Source organism: Xenopus laevis, chromosome 1L (genome assembly GCF_017654675.1).
Source record: "Xenopus laevis strain J_2021 chromosome 1L, Xenopus_laevis_v10.1, whole genome shotgun sequence".
Taxonomy (NCBI): domain Eukaryota; kingdom Metazoa; phylum Chordata; class Amphibia; order Anura; family Pipidae; genus Xenopus; species Xenopus laevis.
The window spans coordinates 20126810-20152634 of NC_054371.1; the positions used below are offsets into that span (position 1 = coordinate 20126810).

A 25825-nucleotide genomic window follows, 5' to 3' on the forward strand; every position below is an offset into this window, starting at 1 on the left:
TCTACTGTATATACTCGAAGTCCGGTGTATTCACTGTTACCGGATTGAGAGTATTTCTCGGTGCAAGAGTCAGAATAGCTTCATACAATATTTCAGAAGGACTCGCACTCCATTTTTTTGTGAATAAATAGTGCTTTATTTAATGCATATCCAACGTTTTGGCCCTTGTTAGGGCCTTTTTCAAGGATTCCTTGAAAAAGGCCCTAACAAGGGCCGAAATGTCGGATATGCATTAAATAAAGCACTATTTATTCACAAAAAAATGGAGTGCGAGTCCTTCTGAAATATTATATATATATATATATATATATATATATATATATATATATATATATATATATATATATATATATATATATATATATATATATATATATATATTGAGGGACTTGTAACATAGACCTTAAATCTATACTCAAGTTTCTTACTTTGTAACATAAGTATTACAATCAATGACAACTTTATGTAAAATATGGAGAGGCTAAGATGAGTAATTGTTATTAATATTTTTTAACTCCTTATTTACTGCTCTTTGGGGTGGTTGCAAATAGATGTGGCTACTTTGAATGGTAACTATGTATGGATTTTTGTTTTATATTACTATGTGTTTCGTTGATGTGAAATTGAAATACTTGACGCATGGTGATGATGATGATGACATGTCAGACAATTAACTTTTCCCACCAACATTTGTATTTAATGCATCCTCTGTGCTTTTCTATACTTTGAGAAAGGTTAGTCCTTTAGTCAATAAACATTTTTATTTATTTTTTAAGACCTGAGAGTGCGGACCTTCTTTGTGGATTGATATTCTAAAAATTTTGGACACTGCACCCACTGTACTTAGTGACGAGAGTGCCGACTCCTTCACAGTCTACTATATATATATATTCTATAATAGCAATGATTCTCTGGGAAATGCTATTTTGGATGAGAAGGAAGGAATGAAAATGTATTTTTCTGAACAGCTGGAACATAAGTGAAGATTGAGCTCCTTGTGACAAAGGAATGACGAGCCTAGGAGAGGACAATCAGGTCTGTAGAGAAGACTCGTAAACGGATCATTGCTGATATTAAATAAAAAGAAATGAAATGTGCTTTTAGCATGTATATTCTCTCACTGCGTGTCCCTTTTGCCCACAGGTATCCGAATTGCAGTGAATGTCTTGCCAAGGGTTTTTAAAAATGCAATATTATCTCTCTTCCAACTCAGCCATTCAACATGGTTCTTCATTACACGGACATTTCTCCTTGCTATAATTACAATGCACAATGTTACTTCTTTGTTTGTTCCTAAACCCCCAGAATAATAGCAAGCTCGCTAGTGCTACCTAAACTGCTATTCATTGAGATGCAATCACTTATTTCCTATCTGCAAAAAACCTGAAAAACTTTTTTACCCCCATCTTCAAGGGTAAAAATGAAGAGGCCAAGGGTACATCTTGATCTATTCCATTTATATTTCAATTGTAAAAGAATCCAATTCCAAGAAAACTCTGCTTTCCAAATTCCAGTTTTCAACATTGGCATTAATATTTTTGGGTTGGGTGGTATCCAATGTTTTTGTCTTACCATCATTGAGACCAATGCTTATTAATGACTGACTCACTAGCCTCAGTGTTAGTTGAAGAAGATTCTTCACTAAACATATACTAAGGGGGTCATTTACTAACAATCGGATTTAGATTTTTTTCCACAAATCTCTAAAAATGTCTGGTTGTGTCATTAATTTAAAAAGCTCTAAAAAATTTGAGCTTTATTAAGGGGCAGATATATCAAGGGTCGAAGTGAAAGTTCTAATTAAAAAAATTTGAATTTCGAGCTATTTTTGTGTACTTGACTAGGGAATAGTCCGAATTCTATTTGAATTTTAAAAAAAATGCAAAAATGAGAATATCGAAATTTATCATGTACTGTCTCTTTAAAAATTCAACTTCAACCATTCACCATCTAAAACCTGCCGAATTGCTGTTTTCGTCTATGGGAGACCTCCTAGAACCTATTTGGAGTCAATTGACTTTGAAAAATCTAAGTTTTTTTTAAAAAAACTTCAAATCGAATTCGATCGAATACGATGTTACTTCGATTCATATGATTTGAATTCTAACGAAAACGGCCTATTCACCCGGAAAAAAAAACTTTCGATTTTTTTTTTTGATAAATTTCGGTTGGTCTTTTTTTAATCGAAGTTATGGGAGTACAAAAAATCTCCCATTACTTCGAAATTTCGACCTTTGATAAATCTGTCCCTAAGTGTAAAAACCACGAAAATCACTAATATAAAACTCTGCCAGGTAAAAGTTGTCGAGGTCCTATAGAAGTCAATGGGAGCTGCTCTGATCTTTTTGGGCTGCTCTGCATCAGTTTGGGCTTTTAGAAGTTTTTGTATTTTTCTTTCACTGTGCAGAGTTTAGCGTAATTTCCCATTCGTAATTTTTTTATTTGGATTTTACAATAAATCTCTACATTGTATGGGCTCATTTATTTAACCTCAATTTTATCTGTTTTTTTGTGGAAAAATAAAAACTCACATTTATTTATGACCCTAAGCTAAAAATCCGAATGCTCCATCTCAAACCTGTCGAGTCCAAGTAGAAGTTAATGGCAGATGTCCCTGAAGTTGTTTCTTGACATCGTGATCTGCGCTGGATAATCCGATAAAGTTGGGGTATACATCCGCTAATCCGAAAAAGTTTTAAAAGTTATAAAATTTCCAGTGAGATATCTTTAATCATATAATATATAATTAAATACAAATATAATTAATTATTATAAGTACTGTAGTATTTTATGTTGTGCTAAATGTATGAATTTCAATATTCGAAATAGTCGAATTTCTTTCAAATTCGAATCAAATTTTGACCTATTCGATAGTCGAACCGCACAAAAATAGCTTGAAATTCAAATTTTTTTATTTCGAATTTTCACTTTGACCCTTAATAAATCTGCCCCTAAATCTACTAGAAAATACTTTAGACAATGATATAAAGCCAATAGGCTGGTTTTGCCTCCAATAAGGATTAATTAAATCTTAGTTGGGATAAAGTACAAGTTACTGTTTTATTATTATACAGAAAAAGGAAATCAGTTTTGAACATTTGGATTATTTGATTATTATGGAGTCTATGGGAGAAGACCATTCCATAATTCGGAGCTTTCTGGATAACAGGTTTCCGAATAAAAGATTCCTTACCTGTACTATTATTTTGTTTGTGGCTTTCTGGGTCTTACCTCAAACCTCAGTTATGTGGAACCTCTTTCCTTTACTTCAGTCAAGCTGCTGCCAGAGGAAGTAATTGCTTGAGGAAAGGGAATTCTGGGGAATGTAGTCCGTTCTCCATCTAGATGCAACTCGGATGTGGGTAGAGAGTAATAGTAAACCTGTTGGTAAAATAAATCATTTCTATTTGATGACTCCAGTCTAAACAATTGTTTATTTTTTATACTTTTTTAATTATTTGCCTTTTTCTTCTCTCCAGCTGGCACCGTTTCGCGAATTTTTCGCAGTTTCGCGAATTTCACGGGAAATTTGCTAATTTTTCGGCGAAACGTCCCAAATTCGCCCATCACTATCTGTAAGGCTATAAATGTATTGTTATTGTTACTTTTTATTACTCCTTTTTCTATTTAGGCCTCTCCTATTCATATCCCAGTCTCTTATTCAAATCAATGCATGGTTGCTAGGGTCATATGGACCGTAGCAACCAGACTGCTGAAACTGCAAACTGGAGAGCTGCTGAATAAAAAGTTAAATAACTCAAAAACCACAAATAATAAAAAATGAAAACCCATTGCAATTTAATTGTCTCGGAATTGTCTGCATCATGCTAAAAAGTTAACAACCGCTTTAAGGCTTTTAGATTTTTCCTCCCAGCTCCACCCTATGAGCCAGACGTAACCAAAGGCATTAGAAAGTGTCCTGTTTATATCAGGTTATACCAGAGCATTGAAAACATATGACATTGACTAAAGGTAGAGCTGCATAGATTTCACAATAACACTGTCCAATATGGAAGTATATTTGTAGCATGCACATATACAGTAGGGTTGCCAGATATTTCCTTTTAAAAAATACCCACATACTGCATGGCTATTACGTACTCCATATGTAATATATTATTATAATAATTTGTGATACAGATTGCACAGCTTTTTATGGATCTACTTGCTGGTTACCTACAGATGCTCATGAAATGTACCTAATACAGGGAAGCATGATTTCTAAATAGCCTAAAAACAAAGTTTTGGTAATTAAAGTGGTACATTTGGGGATGCTTTTCGCTGCCAATTTTTTGGTTAGCTGTAGGGATGGGTGAATTTTTTCGCCTTGTTTTGCCGTGGAAATGACGCCCATAGACTTGAATGGTGTGCGTCAAAAAAAAAAAAGACGCGCATCAAAAATATTTTGCTGGCGGCCAATTTTTGGCGAATAAATTAGCCAGGCATGGATTCACGGCGAAAATCTGTGTTTCGCCACAGGCAAATTAATTAGAAAAACTGCGGTGAAAATTAGTCGGTGGAAAATAAGCAGCAACAAAAAAAATTGACGCGCGTCAAAATGATTCGGACGCCCATTTGGACAAAATATTCGCAAGTACAGAAATTGTCGCTCGTGTCAAAATTGACGCTCATCAAAATTATTTGCTCATTTTTTGCCGTTTTGTGAATTTTCCGGTAAATTCGTACATTTTTCAGCGAAACACCACAGATTCGTCCATCACTAGAATGGATCAAAATTGCTTCACCTAATGCCATGGGACAATTCAATAGCTTGTTGTTCCACACTGCAGGGTCAGACTGGGACAGCAGGACACTGGGGAAAAAAACAGTGGACCCCACCGGCCCAGATCCGCTCCCCCCTGGCTGAAACTCTGCGTTCCCTGACCTCGCTCTGAAAGTGTTAAATGCACAGTACCAAATAAACACAATAGGGGTCATTTACAATGGTTTCTGCAGTGTGAAAAGTGTAAAGAAAAAGTCCACCATTGACCATTTTTTTGCACTCACATTGTGTGGAGCATTTGAAGAATGGTTGGAGAACTCTGCCCTCCTTTTCAGAGCACAGAAATCTGTGACATGCCCCTTGAATCAGGCGCTGCCTGAATAAGGGGAGGAAGGACTTGTGCCCAGTATGTCAAGCCAAAATCATCATTTTCATTTCAGTGCTAGTCGTCATATAACTTAAGGTCCATTTGTTTGTTGAGCCAAGAGCAAAGGATCTGGTTATAATGAGACCTATTCAGAGAGAACTTCATAAGTCGCCTAAAGGATATTCAAACTTGCCCAGTATATATATATGGGCATTCATGTGCCTGGTAATGATCCATCATGTTATTGGGCCAGAACCCTTGCCCATGTATGGAAAATACTCATTTAAACACAATTCAGTCAAGGGAGAAGATGGTACATGGAGGAGCAGATAGTTTGCATCTGTACAGACTGTGCCTGCAGAATTGAACGCTAGAGCACCTTCGCTTTGATTTGCTCGCATTGCCGAAGTAACGCTAGCGAAAATTCACGAGCGTTCGTTGCCCTGGACCCAACTTCGCATTTTAGTAAATTTAGGGGCAAATTTACTTATGTTCAAATATCGAGGGTTAATTAACGAATATCGAAGTCGAAGGATTTACCGCAATTCGTTCGATCGAACGAGAAATCGTTCGATCGAACGATTAAATCCTTCGAATCGTTCGATTCGAAGGATTTTAATCCATCGATCGAATGATTTTCTTCGACCTAAAAAAGATAGCAAAGCCTATGGGGACCTTCCCCATAGGCTAACATTGACTTCGGTAGGTTTTAGGTGGCGAACTAGGGGGTCGAAGTTTTTTTTAAAGAGACAGTACTTCGACTATCAAATGGTCGAATAGTCGAACGATTTTTAGTTCGAATCGTTCGATTCGAAGTCGAAGTTGTAGTCGAAGGTCGAAGTAGCCCATTCGATGGTCGAAGTAGCCAAAAACAACATTCGAAATTCGAAGTATTTTTTATTCTATTCCTTCACTCGAACTAAGTAAATGGGCCCCTTAGCGTTGTCTTAGCGAATTTTTACCTGGCGAAGTGTTGCGATGGCTGCGAAGCCGTCACTGGTGAATTTTCGCCTCTTAGTAAATTTTACCCCCATATTAACCGATTCTCCAGTGTATGGCCAGTTTGATACAAGGCTGAATCTGCCTTAACAGAAGCGGGGGTTCATAAAGCAAGAGGAAATTAATTCTATATTTACATTATTATTAGACAAATTGAACGAGGGAATAAAGAATCAGGGTATTTGTATGCCTTTAAAAAAAAAAATCCACACCAAGATGCCTGAACCCTACACAATATTATCAGAAGAAAATGTAAATTGTTCATTAAAGTACACAGACTCAAATAATCAACAACTCATTTTAATCTTATTAAGAGAATCCTCATTAGGACATTACTATCAGGCTGAAGCAGTGGGTATTTATGGAGCATTCGCTGATCTCTGCTTCAATTTAGTGAGACATTTCCAATTTATTTACTTTTACAATATTCCCAGCACACAGCCCAGGAAACTTTAACCTGCGAGTCCCCGCTCCCCACTGGAGGTGCTGCACTCTCACAGCTCTAGTCTGCTTCTGCACTTATTAACTCTGGCCCTCCTACCCTTAGGACCTTCTAGGCATCATTAGAAGATCATTAAATGCTGTTATGTCTCCATTCAAGGCTCCATGCTGCATGTACCTTTCCATTATGGGAGGAATGCAAAATACAAGAAACATTATTAGTATTCAACCTTTGACCAAATCAAATTCTGGGAATTTTTTATTTTTTTTGCAAAGCTCGGCATTGCCAGCTGAACCTGGAAACCCCCATAACAATGAGTTTGTTAAAGGGATTCTGTGGTTTTTATTTCTAAATGACACTGTTTACACTACCATATAAAATTTCATTTCTAACCCAACAAGTGAATTTTTTTTTAGTTGTAATTGTGTTGTGTAGGTGCATCTCAAATCATTTTGCCTGGTCATGTGATTTCAGAAAGAGCCAGGAACTGCTTTCTGTCAGATGGTTGTTTTTCCTACTCAATTTAACTGAAGGAGTCACAGTGGGACCTGGATTTTTACTATGGAGTGCTGTTCTTAGATCTACCAGAGAGCTTTTAACTGGTTACCTACCACAAATAAAAATAAATATTAAAAGAAAACAGAAATATTACATGAAAAAAAGCTAGATGGGCTCCTGATCACACTGGGCCCCTAGGCTATAACCCAGGGGAGCCTGTGCATTTGGCCACATAACTTGCCCTCTGATGACCCATCTACTAGTGTAAAAAACATCCATTATGTAGTCCTGTTGACCCTCCTGAATGTGAGAAGCAAAGGGGAGCATGGTCTGGGTATAACAGGGCATCCTGCAGATGTGGTCACAAACCACCCACGTTGGGTTCACTGGAGGTTGATGTATCTGAGCATATTGCATCTGTACACTCAACCTCTGGTATTAAGGGCAAAGTGTTTATGGTGGAACCTAATAAACAGTATATATAGAGCTGAAAGGGCATGCACAGACAGTATAAAAATGAAGGTAGATGCCCCTGCAGCTCCAGTTCTTTGAACAAAAAGACCCTCATTAGGGACTCTGTATCCCCTTGTTCAACATAAGCATAACATGATTTTTGACTATTGTTTCAATCGTGAAAAATGTTTTGTTATTTCTTGAGTTAAACAGGGCAGACAGGGAAACTGAAGCTACTCCATGTTTGGTCCTTGTGAGTTAGATTGTTTAATTCCCAGTGCAGAGATAATCCCCCTGCATAATGCACTTCTGCTTTCATGTGCACCGGGGCTCTAATTAGTAGTTAGATAATTGTTCTTTACATAGTTACATAGTTACATAGTTACATAGTTACATAGTTACATAGTTAAATCGAATTGAAAAAAGTGCATCGCGTTCAAACCCTCCAAATGAAAACCCAGCATCCATACACACACCCCTCCCTACTTTCACATAAATTCTATATACCCATACCTATACTAACTATAGAGTTTAGTATCACAATAGCCTTTGATATTATGTCTGTCCAAAAATCATCCAAGTCCCTCTTATAGTCATTAACTGAATCAGCATCACAACATCACCCGGCAGTGCTTTCCACAACCTCACTGTCCTGACTGTGAAGAACCCCCTACGTTGCTTCAAATGAAAGTTCTTTTCATCTAGTCTGAAGGGGAGGCCTCTGGTACGGTGATCCACTTTATGGGTAAAAAGGTCCCCTGCTATTTGTCTATAATGTCCTCTAATGTACTTGTAAAGTCTAATCATGTCCCCTCACAAGCGCCTTTTTTGTCTTATTTCAGTACCAGATCATTATTCTCACCTGGAGCTGGAGCAGCTATGCATTATATAGGGAACACAGAGGAGAGATCCTGGTATAATAAACAAATATTGGAAATATTTAGTATCCCACGGGACATTATTAAAAAGTATAGAGTTATCTTCCTGCTTAACTTTGTTTAGCACAGGGCAATGCCCGTGACATCTTTATTTACAACAAATGATCAAACCCAGTGCAGTTGCAACTCATCTTGTTGTTATATTAATAATTGCTGTATGGGCATAATTCTACTTTGCCTATTTGGAAATTGATAATATAACAACAAGACCAGTTGCCAATAGACCATGTCCCTGCTGGTAACTGGATTATCACAGAAGGGCTATGAGAAATGATAAAGAATATTATTAACACCTTCATAGAAGCCAGAGGAAATAAAGGGGCCTTGACTACTATAGGTACAAAAACTCTATAGTCAATGTAAAACTATTGGCAAAAAATCAAAGTAGGAATACAATATATATATATATATATACTGCTTTGAAAAAATAATCTAAATTACATGTGCAAAATAAAGCACCACTATATCACATAATTCCTGCCTGAATCAATGGAATATCCTTGAATCCTGTTTTGGGTTGAAAATCCTTTAAACATGATAATATCCTTAGCAGTCATAGCGTAGTACTTAATTCAATATTATATTAACAATTAGATAATAATGACAATTGCAATTTTTATGAAAATAAGCAGAAAAACATCTAAGCTCCTGTATAGGACTAGGCCAGTTCTAGAAGGGCCCAACATGGTTAAGACAATAACAGGAGGCTGACAATAGCACATTGATGGTGAGGTCTGGGGCAAAAGAGATTTAGTCCTAGGACTTTTAGCTCTTGTTATTTCAACAGCAACTGGGCAAAAAGTCTCAAGTTGCTTTGCCATCTTTCCGTAGTCTTTGCATCTTATCTTAGAAACTGTACTTGTGCAATTTAGCACCTATGTTAGTAAATGAGCCCTGCTGCCTCCTATTCTTCCTTCCTGCAACTACTGCTCTTTCCTTTAAATACAACTCATTGAGGCTCATTTATAAACACAGGGCAAATTTGCACCTGGGCAGTAACCCATAGCAACCAATCAGTGACTGGCTTTTTTTCAGCCATCTGCAGGTTGAGCAATGAAAGCAGCCCTCTGATTGGTTGCTATGGGTTACTGCCCAGGTGCCCTGTGTTTATAAATGAGTCCCTGTGTGTTGCCACCAGAGACACCTATATTGGCACTGGAAGTGTGGGCCCCCAAATCATGATTACAATGTAATTCTCCTACCGCACACCTGTAGTTCACCAATCCTGCAAGCTGGTGGTGCGTTCCTTCCGTTGACCCGGCCGGGTCCCTTAGCAACCAACGTGTAAAAGAAACGGATCCGCACACACACCGATTAGTGCAGTCGGGGATTATCCCCTTTTAATCAGCCACCAAACATGATGTTTGGTGGCTGAATAAAAGGGGATAATCCCCGACTGCACTAATCGGTGTGTTTGCGGATCCGTTTCTTTTACACGTTGGGCCCCAAATCATGAACATACCTAGGGCCCTGATATATCTTGAACCATCTCTGATTTTTCGTTAACTGCATTTATTTTACAGTTCTCATCTCTGTTGCAAAGATGCTGAAAATGGCACCGAAGGAAAGACCTAGTTCTCTGGTTAATTGCTCACACGCAGAGCATTACATTAGCGCAACACTAAGAGCAGCATTTATCTTAACAATGCGAGGAAGTAACTACTTAGACTTTGGCACACTTGGAAGTTCCCTCATGGATCCAAATAACACATTTGCAGCCAGTTTTATTAGTGACTGGGAAAATGTGTCAGATAGAAAATTAGGGAAAAAAAGATAAATTACAGGCAGAAAGCATTTAAGGTTATTATTCCGCACAAAAGGCTTCAAGCTTTATTTTCTGTCAAAATTTGGCAACCATTAACAAACTCGGAGATAGGAGGAACTTCCCCAGGGGAGAAGAGCCTGTAGCTCAACTGCGGGTCTCTCAGGGTTCAAATAACATTAAAACCAAAATAACATGATTTAAAAATTGTATTGTCATATGTCAGTTATGTAATACAGATCTCTGTGTGATACGATGCAACATCCAATAAATGAGGAGGAAAATAGATGCAACTTTTCTTTAGATCCTGAGATTTGTCTACATGGAATTCATTGAGTTGTCAAATGTCAGCTTGTTACACAAATGTGAACTGTGGAGATTTAAAAAAAAAAATCCGCATTAGCCTGGCAGCTTCAAACTGCAACCTTTCACCAGTTGATCATGAAATACAACATGCAGAAGCCCCCACTTCTTAGGAACTATTGGCTTCCAAGCTTTCAACAAAGAGAATTCGCTGTCAATTCTGAGTTGCTAAGCACATTCCGCTGAATTGATGAGGTATGTAAAGAAAAAGATAAACAGAGGGAAAAACAAGAAAAGCATTTCGGGTGAGGACACCCTAACAGAGGAATTGGTGGAGTAGAGGAGTAGAAGAAGTGAGTGATAAATGATGAAGTTGTAGACAAAAAGCAGGAGACGGAGAGGAAGAAGAAGAGAATGACTGAGAGGTTGAAGGTAGAACATAGAGGAAGCTATAAAAATAGAGAGCAAGAGAAACTTAAAGGGATACTGTCATGGGAAAAAACATTTTTTTCAAAACACATCAGTTAATTGTGCTGCTCCAGTAGAATTCTGCACTGAAATCCATTTCTCAAAAGAGCAAACAGATTTTTTTATATTCAATTTTGAAATCTGACATGGGGCTAGACATATTGTCAATTTCCCAGCTGCCCCAAGTCATGTGACTTGTGCTCTGATAAACTTCAATCACTCTTTACTGCTGTACTGCAAGTTGGAGTGATATCACCCCCTCCCTTTCCCCCCCAGCAGCCAAACAAAAGAACAATGGGAAGGTAACCAGATAGCAGCTCCTGAACACAAGATAACAGCTCCCTGGTAGATCTAAGAACAGCACTCAATAGTAAAAACCCATGTCCCACTGAGACACATTCAGTTACATTGAGAAGGAAAAACAGCAGCCTGCCAGAAAGCATTTCTCTCCTAAAGTGCAGGCACAAGTCACATGACCAGGGGCAGCTGGGAAATTGACAATATGTCTAGCCCCATGTCAGATTTCAAAATTGAATATAAAAAAATCTGTTTGCTCTTTTGAGAAATGGATTTCAGTGCAGAATTCTGCTGGAGCAGCACTATTAACTGATTCATTTTGAAAAAAAAAATGTTTCCATGACAGTATCCCTTTAAGAATGGGGAAAGTTGATGAAAAAGGGATAAAGAAAAGGGACTAGTAATGTAGATTAATAGATTAAAAATGATGAATAGATGATAAGAGTATGGAGAGGTAGGACAAATGAGAAATGAGTAGAGTTGGTGGTCAATAAATAGCATGTGGGAGGCAGAATGGAAGAGGACAAGCAAGAGTAGAAAAAAAGAAGAGAGAACAGGCAAATACAGTAGAGAGAAGGGATGCACCAAATCCACTATTTTGGGTTTCAGCGGATCCTCAATCTTTAATGAAATATTTGCGAAATCCAAAACATAATTTGCATACACAAATTTGGGCAAGGAAGGATTAAAAATAATCCTTGTTTATGCAGCATGCACCCCCCAACACACAATTTCCTTATTATTGTAACGAAAGATCAAATGACTTTAAGGTTTTGGATTTGGTTCAGCCAGGCACTTGGATTTGGTGAATCAGCATCCTACTGAAAAAGGCCAAAGTCCAGGGGAACCCTGAAATGAATCCTGCATTTGGTGCATTCCTAATGGAGAGAGAGGAAAATAGGTGGGATAAGAGTGAGGGGATCAAAAGAAAAGAACAGAGAGTAATACATTGGAGAAGTGGGGGGTAAGTTGGAAGAGGAAGAAACACAAAATAGGGTAGAGTGATACAAAGGCTTAGGAGCAAAAGAGACGCAATTGCAGTGTGGAAGTCAGGTAACAAAATAAACAATGGGGGGCAGAAAAGTTAAGAGAGGGAGAAATAGAGAGGACAACTGAAACAGACATGGAGTAGTGGGGAGAGGTGGGGGCAGGATAGGGTTGCCACCTTTTGCCGAGTGTCAGACCAGGAGGGGCAGGCCTGATGACATTGGGGGTGGGTCAGATGACTGATTACTGCTCCATTCACTTGTCCGATTTTCGTAATTTGGAGACCTGGACAGTCAGTTTAAACCTGGACAGCCCTCCTGAGAACTGGGCTGTCTGGGTGAAAACCGGACATGTGTCAACCCTGGTGCAGTATAAGGATCAAAGGTGCAGAGTGTAACAGCACAAAGCAATAAGAGGGTGTGGGCATAGGGTAGGACTCTCCTTTATGGAATGAAGCTCTTAATTTTAGATCTATTGTTGCAAATTTCTCAAAGTTTCTATGGTAGCCAGCCAGCATTTAGTGGTTCTGCCTGCAAAATGATGCCAGGGTTGGACACTGCTATTGCTGGTCACTGGAACATGTGGGTACAGCTGTGTTGGTTTACAGCTGGGCAGTCTCTCTGATCTTCCATTTGTATAAAAAGAACCTAGCTTGGAATTCTGAAGCAAACACATCAGTTTTAACAGTGCAAGGCAACGATACACTAATAATTATATTTTAAAACACTTTCATTTTTTGATATTACTGTTGCTTTAACAGCCACCTGTGTAAACCAGAAAGGGAACAGCCGCTGTCGTAAATGCAGAGCAGGGTTTCTTTCTGTCTGCCAACCGCAAAGACGGCTTCCAGAAGGACCAATAACAGCTGATACTGCTGGGCCAATGGGGTGCCATTTGGGGAACATGCCCAGTTTTGTCTGCATATCTTTGGCTGGCTTTGTTTGCCCTCACAGTGGAAAGGACTTGGGAGTTCGGCCGAATCCAAAATAGTGGATTCGGTGCATCCCTAACAAAGGTGCACATAACAACACACATCGTATGGAGATCCACTCATTTGGTGAGCACACCAGGCAACTGTATCTCACCATGTAGGGTCAGTTATAAAGAGGGACCTGGAGAGAAGGAAAGAAAAAAGTGGGAGGGAACAGGCAGGGCTGCTTTGCCAATGAGGCGAGTTGAGGCTGTCGCCTCAGGGGGCAGCACCCCACTAGGTACCAGGGGCAGCAAAAATGCTGCTCCTGGTACTTTAAGAGCGAATCTCTGGGGGAGGGGGGCAGCAGCAACTGCTGCTGCCTCAGGCAGCGGAGGGGCCAGGATCACCCCTGGGAACAGGGAGCAAAAGTGGGAGAGATAGGGAACAAGGCATTGATATAGATGGGAAGAAGGACCCAGAAAGAGTAAAGGTGGCCATAGACGCAAAGATAATATCATACGAAATACAAGTACAATATTCGGTGCATGTATGGTGGAAAAAGAGCCAACGGCTATTGCAGAAGACTTGGATATCGGTCGACTCGTCAATCAGGCTGGACGGATAATTTTGATCGGGTGCCTTTGAAGGGACCCAAACATCCGCCATTGTTCAGAAACATCAGATACAGGTACAATTCTATTGTTTCTATCTGTATATCTGACGATTCCGCTCTACACGTGTGTATTGAAATGAACGATCTTTCTTGGAAAGATCTTTTCCAAGAAAGATCGTAATTGTTACATCTATGGCCACCTTTAGAGCAGTGAGAGCAAACATAGAGAGGAGGTAAAGATGGGAGTAGCTAATGAGGCAAAATATAGGGAAATTAGAGTGTTGTAGAGTGTGAAGAAGACTCTGGGCAGAGACTGGGATATATCAAGGCTTTAGAGAATAAATAAGGGAGGCAAAAGCAGGGCAATAGGAAATGAGGATCACCAGTGGAAAGCAACTATGCTATAGTAAGATTTTCTATTATCAGTTAATTTCACAACATGCTCCCGCATATAATAAGAGGTTGAGTTTGACTGTGTCTCGTTTTTTTCATTCTTCCAACATATCTAAGTGCCAGCAGCATCAAGCCGCGTCATTAACAGCAGTGCAGGTCCCACAGAGCAGGGAATGTTGTTGATTGTTATCATGTTCAACAGAGCAATATAGAAATAAATCAAGATTCTGTATGCGCTTGAGCACAATGCAGGGCTACCGAGCCGTCGTTGTCAGATGCGATGAAAAGACTAGATCTGTAAATATGTTAATAACCAAACAAACAAAAGGAGCCTCAACACAGAGATAAGGTTTTATTAAGATTTAATTAGGAGCACCAAATGTACTAATGCGTCTCCTCTGAAAAACACAAAACTGCTTGATGAATGTTGATAAAACAGCCTGTTAGGCAGCAGCTGAAAGACAAGCGAGCGCTCAGTACTTAGTGGATGCGACATATGGCAATAAAGACTCCATAATAAAATGATTCTGCTGAGCGCAAGAGAGATTTTAGTTCCTTTGCTAAACAACTCTGCGGCTATGCCTGCTATCTGTTAATGTAAGTGTTGGCATGACTTTGCCAGTTCCAGCTCCAGCTTCAGGCCGACTTCCGAGCCAGAACAAATGTTCAGCTCTTGCTCCAAGCTGGGCCAGTAAGTTCTGAATCAGCTGCTCACGCTAGTTTTACCCACATCAAATGCATTCCATTTGCATATCATCTCTTAAAAGCAGGGGTTCCCAAACTTTTACACCAGTGAGCCACATTGATATGCAAAGAAAGGTGGGGAACAACACAGGCATGAAAAAAGTTCTTGGAGGTGCCAAATAAGGGCTATTTGGTAGCCCCTATGTGGACTAGCAGCCTACAGGAGAGTGAGGGCTACTCACCCTGGTGGTCTAGTGGGCCGGCAGGGATACCAGCCACGCCGGTCTTCCTCTTCTCAAACGCACGTGCGGCGCGCCTCTGCTTGATTTAAAGGCGCAGTCATGCTGGCGTGATGACGCCAGTGCGCAATGGTGCAAAATTCAAACATTATAAAAGCAAACGCCAGTGTTTAATTCTTTGCCCATTATAGAATTTGTTCCTCGTGAGTTCCCAGGTGCCTCTGTGCTGTATAGCTTCTGTTGTTCTGTTCTGTTGTGACCCCTGCCTGTTTTTGGATGATTCTGACTTCTGAATCCTGACCCTTGCCTGGTAACCAACTCCACTTATTCCGTATCCCTTCTGATTGATCTCCTGGTTTGACCCTTGCCTGCCTGACTCCATTTGTGCTCTGCCTGCCCCGACCCGGCCTGATTTGACTACGCTTTCTGCCTACGCCTTGTACCACGACCTTCTGCCCAAAAGACTTTGCATTACCATTGTGCCCCTTTGCTCGTTCAGAACCCTTCACTTGGCACCTTTCTTAATAAGACCTGGCGGCATCCGATTAGCCGATGGCTCCTCCCGATGTGAAAGGCGGCTGTTAAAGGCAGAAGCAAGAGCTGAGAACAGGGTGCTTAGCATTGGTTCTGAATTTAGGGTGCCAACCGTGACAAGGAGGTTCTGTTTGGCAGAACAAATGATTTTTATCCAACCACAATTTGCCTCCAAGCCTGAAATTAAAAAATAAGCACCTACTTTAAGGCCATTGAGAGAGAGCAACATCCAAGGGGTTGGTTATCAACATATTGCAACTGGTTGAGGATAAACTTTTTAAAGCATCTAAATGAGCAGAAGAGCCACCTCCAAGCTCCAGAGACACTCTGTGGGACATTCACTAAGATTCGTTGTTGCACCAGTGTCCACTTCGCCACACTTCGCCAGGCGTATTTTTGCCAGCACTACGCAAATTCACTAAAATCCGAAGTTGCGCTCAGGGGAATCGTAAGGTTGCGAAGTTGCGCTAGCGTTAATTCGCCAAGCAAAGCAAAGTTACGTTATCGATGGTTAATTTGCATACGGCGCCAAATTGAAGTTACAATGGAGGAATATGTAGCATCACTACACAAGCCTGGGAAACCTTCACAACAGCAAATAAAATGTTTATTTTGCCCTACACATGTGCCCACTGTATAGTTAAGGTGCCATGAGTTAGGAAATGTAGGGGGGAAGGAGGGTAGCCCCAAAAAAATTTTTGATCTTTTTCAGCCTATCACCCATAAAAAATGAAAAAACGCCAGCGTTTTTTGAAGCAATCCCTATCTACTCTATTGCACTTCGCCTGGTCTGAGGTGACGAAGGAAGTCTGGTGAAAAATGCGCACGTTAATGAATTTGCGTAGTTACATCCGTTGCGCAAATTCGACAGACGTAAGGGTGCGAAGTAACACTAGCGAATTTACGCCAGCATCCATTAGTGAATCAGCGAATTAACGAAAATGCGCTACGCTGGCGAATTCACGCTAGTGTTCGGCACTTTGTCCTTTAGTGAATTTGCCCCTCTGGCTTTAGTATGAAAGCTCCAGAACAAAGTCCATAAAAAGTCTCATCTGAAGTTCCAGGTAATGGAGATTGCTCTAATGCAGGTCATGCAAATCCATGTCTCATCTGGCATCTTGATTTCAACTTCCCCACTATCTTGGCATATATGTCACTTTGGGGGTATTTTTGTTAGACCATCCTGTGAGGTAAGTAAATCACAGTTGGCCTATCCAAAAAATCAAATGCAAGTGAATCCTACAGATGAATGAATGGTAAATTAGCAGATTAGGAAGAGAGAGGAGCAGATCCACCTCACTTCTTGTCTGATCTTCCATGGACCTGAAGGGTTGCTATCTCAACATCCCTATAGATCAGGGGTCCCCAACTTTTTTTTTTACCTGTGAGCAACATTTAAAGGTAAAAAGAGTTGGGGAACAACGCAAGCATGCAAAATTACCATAGGGATTCCAAATAAGGGCTGTGATTGGCTATTTGGTAGCCCCTATGTGGACTGGCAGCCTAAAAGAGCCTCTGTTTGGCAGTACATCTGTTTTTATGCAACTAAAACTTGCCTCCAAGCCTGGAATTCAAAAATAAGCTCCTGCTTTGAGGCCACTGGGAGCAACATCCAAGGGGTTAGTGAAATATAACGTTGCTCACAAGCCACTGGTTGGGGATCACTGCTCTACATGATCAAATCTCACCATATTCATCTGTTGGCCTGTTGGTAGATACTTGTTACTACAGAGGAAACTTGGCCGCAGGGATATGAGGCCATAATTAATGAGAAATTTCAATATATATTTGTAAAAAAGGACAACCTCTGGATTTGTTGAGGGCCCTAAAATTGATATGCTGTGGGCCCAGTAACTTCTAGTTAAACCACTGGGTTTTGGAGTTGAGCCATAACCTCAGACATAAATCATGGACAGAACTGCTGCATTGTATAGGAAAGAGGCTTCACCATTTGATCACAACAACAAATGTGACTATAATATATTCAAAACGTAACTTGGGAATTTTTCCAAAATTGCTATACTTTACTAAACATTACCCATTGCCTCATGGCATAGATACTCTCTGTATGATACTCACTATGTGCAGGGCTATAATACAACAGATTTGCTTTTAGAGTAGGGTTTAAGGGCTTTTATCAGTAGGGACAGGGGTGTTTTTTGGGCATTTGCTTTCTACTTCGGAGCACCACTCCCTTCCCAGAGACTATTATCCACTGTTACTATAGACACCATCTCTCCCTACTATACCTGCTATCCCACAGCCACACTCCCTTCCCAGAGACTATTATCCCATTGTTACTATAGACACCATCTCTCCCTACTATACCTGCTATCCCACAGTCACACTCCCTTCCCAGAGACTATTATCCACTGTTACTATAGGCACCATCTCTCGCTACTATACCTGCTATCCCACAGTCACACTCCCTTCCCAGAGACTATTATCCCACTGTTACTTTAGGCACCATCTCTCCCTACTATACCTGCTATCCCACAGTCACACTCCCTTTCCAGAGACTATTATCTCACTGTTACTATAGACACCATCTCTCCCTACTATACTTGCTATCCCACAGTCACACTCCCTTCCCAGAGACTATTATCCACTGTTACTATAGGCACCATCTCTCCCTACTATACCTGCTATCCCACAGTCACACTCCCCTCCCAGAGACTATTATCCACTGTTACTATAGGTACCATCTCTCCCTACTATACCTGCTATCCCACAGTCACACTTCCTTCCCAGAGACTATTATCCTACTGTTACTATAGACACCATCTCTCCCTACTATACCTGCTATCCCACAGCCACACTCCCTTCCCAGAGACTATTATCCACTGTTACTATAGACACCATCTCTCCCTACTATACCTGCTATCCCACAGTAACACTCCCTTCCCAGAGACTATTATCCCATTGTTACTATAGGCACCATCTCTCCCTACTATACCTGCTATCCCACAGTCACACTCCCTTCCCAGAGACTATTATCCACTGTTACTATAGACACCATCTCTCCCTACTATACCTGCTATCCCACAGTCACACTCCCTTCCCAGAGACTATTATCCACTGTTACTATAGGCACCATCTCTCCCTACTATACCTGCTATCCCACAGTCACACTCCCTTCCCAGAGACTATTATCCCACTGTTACTATAGACACTATCTCTCCCTACTATACCTGCTATCCCACAGTCACACTCCCTTCCCAGAGACTATTATCCCACTGTTACTATAGGCACCATCTCTCCCTACTATACCTGCTATCCCACAGTCACACTCCCTTCCCAGAGACTATTATCCACTGTTACTATAGACACCATCTCTCCCTACTATTCCTGCTATCCCACAGTCACACACCCTTCCCAGAGACTATTATCCCACTGTTACTATAGGCACCATCTCTCCCTACTATACCTGCTATCCCACAGTCACACTCCCATCCCAGAGACTATTATCCACTGTTACTATAGGCACCATCTCTCCCTACTATACCTGCTATCCCACAGTCACACTCCCTTCCCAGAGACTATTATCCACTGTTACTATAGACACCATCTCTCCCTACTATACCTGCTATCCCACAGTCACACTCCCTTCCCAGAGACTATTATCCCAATTGCATTTTTCCAATTGCTTTCATAAATGAGCACTACAATCTCAGTGAACAACATTGGCAAGTAGGTAAGTGCTCACGAAGCACAGGGGTAGTATCAGCAGTGCAGAGAACACAAGTGAAATAAAACTTATAAATTCAGGAATCAGGTGGTGGGGTTTTTTGTTTGCTACTCTTATTAAAATGCCGTTCAACATTAAAGTTCTTACCTTTTCTCATTACAGAAACACCCCAGAAATTGTTTTAAATGACACTTGGGCCAGGTGCCTAACCGTTTTAATTCTCAGTGGAGTATTTAGCAACCAAGCTCTGATATTTTTAAAGGGGCCAAGTTATTAAATAGGAACTTGGCATATGTTTGCATATATTTGTCGGTATGCAGAAGAACCCGAGTCTTTATTTAGTAGACACAGCAGAAAGCACGGCTTAAAGCTAAACCCAACATCACAACAGCACATGCAGCATCTTCTGCTCCAAATGGTTTACATTAATTTGGGAATGAAACCACATTCTTAAACAATTGCTTTTATGGAAAAGGAACTCCAACGTCTCCAATTCCTTTTAGTTTTTCTGAAAGGCAACCAACTTTGATGTGGGCGAGCTTGAGTCAATCTGGAGTTAATTCCAATATTGTAATATAAATAAGGCCGGACCAACCTGTAGCCCATCGTAGCATAAGAATTGTTCACGACTATTCAAATCGAGACAGATCCGTGTGCCAACTGCAATAGGCACAGCAGCATAATGTGTAAAGCTCTTTAGAAAAGACACTTTACACATTCATCTTGTTCTTGTTTCCCTGGATCCGTGCCATTGTACTCTTGTAACCCACAGTATTCGCTGCACTTCACTATGTTTGTTTAGGCAGTAACAGGCTTGTAAGTACAGTATATTATGTTATACACATGAAGAACACAAAACAGGAAAAGAACAGCAGCTCAGTTAGCGGCAGATTTCTCTATAAACTGAGTTTGTTTCTCAGGTGCCTTATTTCTTTCGAGTGGATATGACTTGCCCTTTAATATGTCAGATACCGTCACATCGCACCCGTATACAGATGGAGCCCACCGTGTTATTATTGTTGTTGTGCTGTAGTTAAATCGCCCTATTATAGAGGCACCAAATCCATCAATTGGATTAATCTCTTTATATACTGAATACATATAAATTTGTATATTCAAATTTGGAAAAAAATATATACAGGTATAAGACCTATTATCCAGAATGCTTGGGACCTGGGTTTTTCCAAATAACGGATCTTTCTGTAATTAGGATCTTCATACTACTAGAACATCATGTAAACATTAAATAAACCCAATAGTCTGGTTTTGCCTCCAATAAGGATTAGTTATATCTTAGTTGGGATCAAGTACAAGTGACTGTTTTATTATTACAGAGAAAATTAAATGAAACATTTTGATTATTTGGATAAAATGGGAGACATATGTGACAGATCCGATACCTGTATTGTGAACAAAGGATTCAGTTGTCCAGCAAAGTGAATGACTTTAAAGTTTCGGATTCAGTTCCTGAAGCTGAACATTTTACACTGATCCCTATGGGCAAATTTACTAAAGGGCAAAGTGAGTAACGCTGGCGAAACTTCGTCTCTCAGGCAATTCGCCAATTTACTAACGGGCGCAGGCGTAACTTCGCTAGCAAAAGAGACAGACATTATCGACCATTCACACTCTAACGCTAGGCGAATTTTTGCTCTGACGTATGGTTGTTACCAGGCCCGGATTTGTGGAAAGGCCACCTAGGCCCGGGCCTAGGGCTGCAGAATTTTAGGGGGGCAGCGTGCTGCCCAACCACACCCAAATTGGTTCAGAAACACTGGGGATGCGCTGGAGATACAATAATTTTTTTAATTTTCCGTGCACCAATCCCCATTGCTCCAGTCCCCCTGGAGGGGGGCCTAGGGGCGCCCACAATGTAAATCCGGCCCTGGTTGTTACTCCGCAAATTCACTAATATGTGGATTTTACTGGACGTTATCTCTTTCGCCAGACTTGCCGCCCAGACCAGGTGAAGTGCAATGGAGTGTATAGATCTTCCTTAATTTTTAGTGGAAAAAAAAACGCTGGCGTCTTTTCCTATTTTCAGAGTGAGCCTGCAAAAGTCCTTAAAAGTCTTTTCGGGTAACCGGATCCCCCCCCCCACATTTCATAACATATGGGACACAAACTATACAGTGGACAATATAACAACTCTATTTTATTTATTAAGTTTCCCTGGACTTGTGTAATGTAATGTATTTGCTGCAACATATACATCTATGTAACTTTATCATTTCCCACCACAAGCAAATTAGCCAACGGTAGCGTATCTTCGGTTCGATTACTGAAGTAACGCTAGCAAAACTTCGCCAGTGTTTGGCGCCCTGGTCGCAACTTCGCATTTTAGTAAATTAGCTTTGTCCGAGCGAATTTACACCTGGCGAAGTGTTGTGATGGCTGCAAAGCCGTCGCTGGCCTATTTTCAAAGGTTAGTAAATTTGCCTCCTAGGATTTGGCCAGATCCTGATGAGAATTATGCATATAGTGCAGTCCTACTGTACATCCTACCAGGGCCGGAACTAGGGGTAGCAGAGTGGGCACGCGCCCTAGGGAAGGGTGCCAGGCATGTACCTGTTCTGTCGCCTACTCCATGTCTGGTCCCCTCTCTCCCCAACTATGTGTGGTATTTTCCAGTCATTTTGCACCACGCATGCACACACGATGATTTGTATTTGTTACACCCCTTTGACATCACGCCCCTCCCCTTTTGACATCACGGCCCGCCCCTTTTGCCATCACAACCCGCCCCTTTGTGTCCCTGCCCCCCAGCAGCCGGTAAAACATTTTAAAAAAGGTGGCAACCCTACTTGTGCCCAATACTAGCAGGCAACAATGCTGAGAGTCTTGGCAGGAGGGTTGAGGGTTCGGTGCAATTCAGTGTATGTTTGCAAATCAGTTTTGAGGTTGTGTAATGAAAGGTGCAAGTTTGCTCCAGGTAGTAACCGAGAACAGCACAATTCCGATGTCTTCTTTTAAGCAAGTGGCCAGTAAATGCTGCCTGCTGATTGGTTGGTATCGTTTACAAGGTTTGACCCTGTTGTTACGGCCCCAGTTTGTCTTTCTGAAAGTTTGGAGACATGTACCGGTAGCTATGGAACCATTAGCTTTTAGTTACTCCACCACCATCTCTGTCTCTTCATTGGCAAAAATATATGTCTCAGTGTCAGTCCTGAATTAACTTTTGAAGGAGCAGTTATTTCTGAAGTATTTCTGTTGTACTTTGCAATTGGAATAAACTAAAATATGCATGGATATAAAACTTGCCAGTGGATTAATTAATTGAATTATTTGACATATACCAGCTCTGAATCACAGGCTGCAAATGGGTCTGGGCTGGGTATGGGCCAAAGTTGCCCTCTTATTGAAACTCAAATGTTGGGAGGAATATAACTACCAACAATAACAATTCTCAATCTTCTCAAACCAAATAGGACAAATATTTTGCTGTATTTTGTTCCGACATATGATTGTGCTAAGGAATTAGCTGCCATCAAGAAGGAAGAAAAACTTTTTAAAAGGGTTTTTCACCTTTGAGTTAACATTTAGGGGTACTGTATACTTATTGTGCTGTGTAAAATGAAATTCCCCCGAAAAAAAGGTTCAAAAGCTGTGTAAAATAAATGAATTTATCAAGGTGTGTGTAATTTTACGCCATGCAAACGCCAGATTTGCCACCGTTATTTTACATTGCTTCTGGTGGAAGTCCCTCTAAGTAAAAAGTAAAAAATGTACGCCGTTTTTTACACTACAAAACTTGATGTGATGTGTGGTGTTTTGTCCCGCTGTTTTGTACACCACATTATAAAAACGCCCCTTAATATGATGTCGAGATATTCGGAGATAATTTGCAATTAGTGATGGGCGAATAAATTGGCCTGGCACTAATTTGCGGCGAATTTCCGAATAAATTCGCAAATCTCCCGTGAAAATTCACCAGTGAAAATTCGCTAGTATCAATTTCCGATTTTCAAGATTTTTTCGTGAACTGTCCGAATTTCAAGTTTTTTTGTGAAATTCTTTAAATTTCACTATTTCTGAGTGAAAAACTTCAAATTTCACAATTTTTGAGTGGAATTCTTTTAATTTCACGTTTTTTGCGTGAAAACATACGATTTGCACGATTTTTAAGTGAAAACCATAAAATTTCACGATTTTTAAATAAATACCTTCAAATTTCAAGATTTTTGAGTGAAAACGTCCGATTTGCACGATTTTTCATGAAAACTTTTGAATTTCACAATTTTTTCTGGAACTTTCCGATTTCAAAATTTTTCGCGGTTTCGCAAATTTTGCGGGAAATTCGCACGTTTTTCGGCTAGAAAGTCACCAATCACTATTTGCAATTGGTTTTCATTTTTTATTATTTGTGTTTTTGAGTTATTTAGCTTTTTATTCAGCAGCTCTCCAATTTCAGCAGTCTGGTTGCTAGGTTCCAAATTACCCCTGCAACCATTGATTTGATCAAGATTTTTTTGTGAAAACCTTCAAATTTCACGATTTTTGAGTGAAATCCTTAAAATTTCAAGATGTTTGAGTGAAATCCTTAAAATTTCACGATTTTTGAGTGAAAACCTTCAAATTTCACGATTTGTGAGTGGAATCCTTCTAATTTCACGATTTTTGCGTGAAAACATCCGATTTGCATGATTTTTAAGTGAAAACCTTCAAATTTCATGATTTTTAAGTGAAAACCTTCAAATTTCACTATTTATGAGTGAAATCCTTCAGATTTTTTATTCAGCAGCTCTCCAATTTCAGCAATCTGGTTGCTAGGTTCCAAATTACCCCAGCAACCATTGATTTGAATAAGAGACTGGAATATGAATAGGAGAGGCCTGAATAGAAAGATGAGTAATAAAAAGTAGCAATAACAATACATTTTTTTTAGATGAAGTCTGTGACCCCCATTTCAAAGCTGGAAAGTGTCAGAAGACAAAGGCAAATAATTAAAAGAATATTAAAACGAAGGCCAATTGAAAATGTAATTAGACATTCTATAATATACTACAAGTTAACTTAAAGGTGAACCACCCCTTCAATGTTCCTTTTGCTAATTAATTTACACAAAAGATTTTAGTCTTCTATTAAGTTTTACAGACAGCAAGCGCAGAAGCCTAAAAGATTCTAAAGGGACACAATCACTTTTGTTATATGCCTTTATGTATCTATTTATAAACTATTTCATATTCATATTTATATTTTAACCCAGCCAATAACGAATATTAATTGATGGATTCTGAATTCTGCCAGCAGGGGGAGCATACAGGAAAATGTAAGAACAGGAACAAGGTTCTAATAAAATCCTTGGAAAAGATTCTAGACGTTATTGAAACCGACTTGGCATTCTTATCACCTTGTTGTAGATATACAAGACTTAGCTACTGGCAATTTCTCCTTGGGCAATAAAAACTTCCATGCCAGATAAAAAATGTGGTGCAGGGTGAAGCGTGAGTAAATGACTGACATATACAAGCTAACCCTGTCCTTACTGTTTGCCCGTGCTTACTCATTCCTCCCAACTGTCCCATTTTCACAGAGACAGTCCTTCTTTTGACGGCTCAACCCACAGTTAGTACTGGAAAGTCACAATTTTCTCTGCACTGAACAGGCAGAAAAAGAAACAATGTTTCTAACTTAATTGGCTTTTGGCATAGAGCCCAGAACAGCTACAGCAGCAGATAAGATACTTTTGTAACAATTTCGAGATAAACAAATAAGTAATTGTAACAATATAAGATACAGGTCCCTTGGGAGAAGTAAAGTTGGCCATAGACGCAAAGATCCGATCATACGAATTATCGTACGATCGGACTTCCCCATCTCCCGACCTGCCACTAACCCTTCCGATCAAATACTGTAAAGTAGTAAAAGAACAGATCAGCCGATGTTCTGACCCTGACAGCAATTGTACAAAAGTTTATGTCCGACCAAAGCTGGTGACAGTCTCCCACTGAAAATCGTACGATCGGCAATACACGCAGAGATATTACCCGCAACCGACAGAAATCATTTAGGGCTCTTACTGACGAGCGGTTGAAGCTGCGCTCCCCTGCGTTCCGTTTTTCTGCCTTCAGCCGCAGGGGAGCGCAGGAATAGACGCATTTAGCTTTTTTCAGTCAGTAAGAGCCCTAAACCTGACCGATCGACCAAACGACCAATTTCCGCCGGATGAATAATGCCGGGACTCTGCACACACGGTCGAAAATCGTACAAATCGAGGATCCTTGCGTCTATGGCCAGCTTTAGTCTCAGAGCTTAAAGGGCAATTCACCTTCATTAGCAAAACTGTAATAACTGAAAAAGACCACAGAAATGTGTTCAGACTTTCATAACCTGCCAAATTTTGTAAAATGAACATGGTAATTAGGGGGTGTGGCCTCATAAATGGGCGTGGTCTTTTTTTTTTCACTGCGCTCTGAGCAGCAACTTTTTTGTCCCTCTTTTTATTTCCAAAATGTTGGGAGGTATGGCTTACTGTTTGGGCAATAAGAACAAGTTTCGGGTGTGGTCTACATTAGCTCCCTGAT

At 40.2% G+C, this 25825-nt stretch overlaps 1 protein-coding gene across 2 annotated transcripts in view; it reads right to left on the reverse strand.

Moving 5' to 3' along the window:
* Window positions 1-25825, reverse strand: part of ctbp1.L (C-terminal binding protein 1 L homeolog) — a 362230-nt gene that overhangs the window by 315560 nt on the left and 20845 nt on the right. The window contains exon 1 of one of the 2 annotated variants that reach the window (XM_041586903.1): window positions 3232-3373. The gene's annotated coding sequence lies outside the window, so the exon portion shown is untranslated. Of the gene's footprint in view, window positions 1-3231; window positions 3382-25825 lie in introns of those variants that run through there. The other variant, XM_041587067.1, reaches the window with a different exon arrangement.